Source organism: Coenobita brevimanus, chromosome 23 (genome assembly GCF_032717465.1).
Source record: "Coenobita brevimanus isolate Jiangsu-jjx chromosome 23, ASM3271746v2, whole genome shotgun sequence".
Taxonomy (NCBI): Eukaryota; Metazoa; Arthropoda; class Malacostraca; order Decapoda; family Coenobitidae; genus Coenobita; species Coenobita brevimanus.
Genome location: NC_136976.1, coordinates 11,889,329 through 11,894,942, shown reverse-complemented (window position 1 = coordinate 11,894,942; position 5,614 = coordinate 11,889,329). Strand labels below are relative to the sequence as shown.

Sequence of the window (5,614 nt, the reverse complement as noted above, 5' to 3'; positions counted from 1 at the left end):
TATCGCCCCTAGAAGGATAAATTAAATCGAAACAACATGACCTTGACCTTTGACCCCTTAACCTAGCTGATCAGTAAATCATCTCGACACTGCATCACTGACAAAAGTTTGGTGGAAATCCGTCAATGGGTTCATAAGATATCATGCCCAGTAAAGTCTTACGGACGCACTAACCCACGCCCGCTGGACGCACGGACGGACGGACAATACAATCCCTTAATGCCTCCCTCACCGAAGGTGGGCAGAGGAATAATAAACACTTAAGCATATACATGAGGCTGATGATATTATTTTCAATCTCATTTCTCTACGAAAAATCTCCCTATCGCTGATTAAAAGTATGATATTCATAAAAAGTGCCATCGCACTGAACTATAAGATTTTTTGTTCGGCATGTTAATGTGTGCCGTTACGACAGTCGTGTGTGTGTGTGTGTGTGCTTTTTTCCTTTGTGCTCCTTAGCAGAATGTTGGTTATGTTAAAGTATGATTATGGCAGGGCAGTATACACGTGAAGTATGCAAATTGCTAGCTAAGTATAGGAGTTATCTTTCTCATAGTATGCCTAAGGTTACTTAGTCGCTTTCTACCCTCATTTCAGTGGCGTCGTTTATAATATTGCATACTTATTACCGCTAGATATATATATATTTTTTTTGAGAAACCTCTTTTGATGAAGGAACTGAGTTTGTAAATTGATATTATCGCTGTATATCTCTCCAGTGTAGAGTTCCAATTACGATAGCTTGTTTGTTATATATTCTCACACGATTTCTTAATATGAATATATGGTTACTGAGTTTGATTCCTTATAAGATTGTGTTTTTAATAATTCTTTCAGTGCTGTCTTGTAGTTTTCATCTGCGTCCCTATACAGCCAAACAATTTTTTCTAACCAATTCATTCGATTCTCACATTAAAGGTCTCTCTACTTCAAAAAGACCCCAAAACCTAAATGAAAACGTCTACATGTAAGAACACTCGCTAAAAATGACGTTACCGATTTTAAGGGGATGAAAATGTGCCAATAGTTTGAGAAATATGCAGTTTTCATGCCATAAAAATTTAAATCTACAAGGAACTGTCGTAGGATTATAAAGATTAAATATATTCCTGTACACAAATCGTTAGAAAAATAGGTGTGACATCCCTGTGTTTAAATTTCCAGTAATTACTCTTTGCATCTGATCTAAATAATATCTGTTCAGTATCAGCATTAAACTACTTAATTACGAGCGAGGGCGAAGCACTCGCTAGTCACTCGTCAGGTAGTGGCATTTTCTCACATATGAGCGACACAACCCGGCCCGACCGTAACGCTATTGAGAAGCTTATATCTCAGCAACCACAGGGTCGATCACTGCGTAGTTTGCACCACATGATAGTCCAAATCTTCAGGATTTGTTTTTGACAGGTTTCATCACACCCAGGCGGTGCACGTGGCACGTGACACAACTATAAACTGTTCAGCAGTGATAAGGTTAGGTTAATGACTTTCTATTCAGAATGTGATTCGCTGTACAGGAACTGTGCATTACCCTTTCTTACCACCTGGAAGAACTTTTACTTTTCTTTAGAATCAGCATAAAACGGACGATATTAAACGTTGTTATAAGGGAAGTTAAAATCGAGGAAATGGTGCCTGCATTTAGAAACTGACATTAGGTTGAAGCGTTTGCAGTGGTGCTTAAGTACACACACACACACACACACACACACACACACACACACACACACACACACACACACATCGCTCGCCGGCTCAGTGGTAACGCTATCGCTTAGCGTCTGCTAAGACGGGGGTTCGCGCCTTGCTCGGGATAAGAAAAGTTTCACAGACGAAGCTGGTGGTAACTGTCCTCCTTGAGCAAGAGGATGGGTGTGTGCGTGTGTCAAGGCTTTGCCCTTAGATCGGACTATATGAGCTCTCAGCTCTCTTCCGGGAGAGTAAAATGCTGATGATCACAACCATCGCGTGATCCTGACCGACCCGGTGAATTACACACACACACACACACACACACACACACACACACACACACACACACACACACACACACACACACACACACACACACACACACACACACACACATCTCTTGCATATTACAAATAATAAAGCAATACAAATTAGGTCTAGCAAAAATTGATTAACCGCATCATTCGGACTTTGTCTTTTCAAGTTAATTAGCGAAATTCGGGAAATGTTCATCCGGAATATCATAAAGCAGAGGGAAGACGTAAATATGACATTGGTGGATATTCCCAAGTCTTGTAATAACTTGCCATTCGATCACTGCAGATTATAATGATCACGGACTTGCCATTTCAATTACGCCCGGCTGATACGTCCATCATATACACGCCTCAACCACTAACGATGCTAATTAATTTCCAGTATCAAATTCACTCTTTTTGGGGAAGCTGTCTGATGCGTTCTCCATTTCACACTCATTACCATAGCCTCATCGTAAAAAATATATATATGTACGCAGATTCCAAATTGCGTATCGTATTTCGTGCTTCACCGAGTTTTAATTCAAAAATAGAAGTCGTATTTTCCGGGGCATGGGTGTGGGCGATGGGTGGCTGAATGGGGACACGGGTGGATATGGTGGGTGAATGTGATGATTGGTGCTCATGGGTAATGGGAATGAAGGTCCCTGTGGTGAGGGTATAGGAGATAGGCAGTGGGTGGGTGAATGTAGATGGTGGGTAGGGGAGTGAATGGATGGATGAAGATGGGTAGTATATAATATGGTGGGTGAAGGTGCCACTTGTGAGTTTGTATGTGGTCGTCAGTCAGTTTGGGTGGGGGCGTGGATGGGGGATGTAGGTGGTGGGTGGATACAGTGGTTGTGTGGAAATGATGTGCGGATAAATTGGCATATTGTGGAGATGGATAAAATTGGTGGGTAGGCGGATGGAGTGGATGACTGGGTGTGGTGGGTGGATGGACAGGGTGGGTGGATAGATGAGTAGAGATGGTTGATATTCATAGAGAAGGCTGGTGAAGATGTCTTTTGCGAGTGATGGTTAAGTTATTTTAGGAGAACGAGTAACTAAACTTTTAATCTGGGCGGGAGTATGGATGCTTATGAGTGTGTATGTGGATGAGCAGGTATGAGCGACCTTTTTGTAAGTAAATCTGTGTGGCAGTGAGATATGTATAGGCTAATTGTTTTCAGTGGGTGAATGTAGCTAATGAACTGCAGTCCAATTGGCAGTGTTGATTTCCAGGCAGTATATTTCGATATATAATATGCTGGCAGCCTACTTTTATTGATTTCCTAAGGTTTGCCAACGGCCATACCACGTTGAGTACACCGCTTCCCATCCGATCAGTGAAGTTAAGCAACGTTGGGTCTGGTTAGTACTTGGATGGGTGACCGCCTGGGAACACCAGATGCTGTTGGCATCTCTACGTGTCAAGTGGGGTTGGTGGAGGATTAGTGCTCCTCCCTGTAAAAAAATTAACTCTAAGCCCTTGTCCACCCCGTTTGGGATACATGGCGTCTGGCAATGAATGAATGAATGAAACATGAGGTTTCCCGGGTTTTGTGGCATTGTGACGATTGTTACCGTGGCTGCATCAGAGTTCACTCCAATTTTGTTAAAATGATGTTAAAGTATATAAATGCGGTTTGCTGGTCACAGCAAAATAAACTCTCTCAGGTTCTTTTGGCGCGCTGCCAGTTTATTAAACCGTTGGGACGTAAGCCGAAACAAAACATAGGGCAAATGGTGAAGGATATTAGCTCTCTCTGAGACTCATGTACTTGGAAGTAGGTTAAGCAGAATTATGTACAACAGTTGTGTCTTTCTTGAAAGGGTTAAAAGAGTACTAATACAAATTCTCAGTGTTCAAACCCTTTTCAAATATTTTACAAGTGGTAGTTGTTTTCAAAGAGCAGGACAAAGAAACCAATAGTAAACAAGCAATACACCTGTCGTTATCTTATTTATGGTCTGGACCATATTATTCCTTTATAGCTAACAATGGCACAGGTAAAATTCCAGGTAAACGTTGAGTTAACTTGCTAGACATCTGTGTGTGCATTATAATTTGACAACATATCAGTGTAGTCTACATGTAAAGATATTTTTCAAGAAATCTCCCATAAAAGTTCCGAAGCAATTTAGTGCGCTTTCGTGAAAATATTTTGACTTCAGCATGATATTTTGGCGACATACCTGTTCTAACGAAAACAGAAAATTACAAGGGAGAGTTGAACGAATATTAAAATGAAGGGTTGAACGAGAAATAAAAGGGAGGGTTGAATGAGTATTAAAAGGGAGGGTTGAACCAGTATCAAAAGAGAGGGTTGAACCAGTATCAAAAGGGAGGGTTGAACCGGTATTAAAAGTAAAAGTTGAACCAGTATTAATCCCCTATACTACTTGGGTGTTTTCGTATACCTGAATGACTTCGCCTGGTGCGGTAGCAGCGAAAATAAGATTCAAAACGACGTGCTCTGGGATAGGGGTTTGTGCTACATAAGAGCCCGTTACGGAGGACTGAGTGCAGTCACTTACGAATGACTAGGCTGAGTAAAATCGTGTGGTGTCAGCAAGAATAAGTTGTAGATAATGTCCTAGTGGTTAATTGATTATAAACAGAGATGTATTTCTCATTATATTCCTGCTCCCACTCAAACTTTTTTTCAGTTTAGGAACTGAAATATGCCGAAGGTTGTGAAAGGAATAATTCATTTTAAAAATACCAGTAAACCACTCCCAGACTCATGGCTCCCCTAAACTCAGTGAAACTGTCTGGTGACAGCAAAATTATAATGCAAATGTTGTTCTTTTAGGTAATGGGTATATCCTGGATGGGCCACATAGACAGTGTAAGGTACACTTGACGCTGACTTACCACCGGTCGTGAACCCACCCGGGAATTGGTTAAAGATACTGTACTGGGTATATGGTGGTGGCCACGTGCCAGCGAGAGAAGTGTTGGGGTATTGGTGGGAGGGAGCAAAGAATATGGAGAGAGAGAGAGAGAGAGAGAGAGAGAGAGAGAGAGAGAGAGAGAGAGAGAGAGAGAGAGAGAGAGAGAGAGAGAGAGAGAGAGAGAGAGAGAGAGAGAGAGAGAAAGATGGGTGGTGGGAAATGAAATGGCAGATGGGACACTGTAAGTGGGAAAATATGTTTAGCATGCTCCAGAAATGTACGATGGCTTAATTTACTTCTAGATGCTGTTAGAATGTAGTTGCCTCCATTTTGAACACAAAATATCTAGAAATTTACCGGGAACTATGCTAGAATTGCTTGATAATAGCTAAACTGACAAATAATTCTTAAAACATTTGGTAATTAGATGTAAACCTCTCTACATCAATCTATAATATCGCTTGATGAGTAATTCCACTTAATTCATGCAAACCAAACTGTATTTTCTGCCCTCATCCATTTATACTTCTATATATATCTATGAGACTTTCTATCCATCTGCCCACCACCCTGATACTCCCTTGAGTTTCAGGTACCTCTCACTGGGCGTCTAGGTATTTCCCCATAGGTCTCCTTACTTGATGATTGTGTCTATAACCAATCACCTCTTTCTTTTCACATTCCTGCCTCGTACTTTGCTTTCTCTCTCTCTCTCTCTC

The 5,614-nt window shown here is 41.3% G+C and overlaps 1 non-coding gene across 1 annotated transcript; it reads left to right on the top strand.

The window, feature by feature from the left end:
• Window positions 1-3,298: 3,298 nt before the first annotated feature.
• Window positions 3,299-3,417, top strand: LOC145393157 (5S ribosomal RNA). The gene has a single exon (XR_013896143.1). It is a non-coding gene; the product is annotated as a 5S ribosomal RNA (ribosomal RNA).
• The last annotated feature ends 2,197 nt before the right edge of the window (window positions 3,418-5,614 follow it).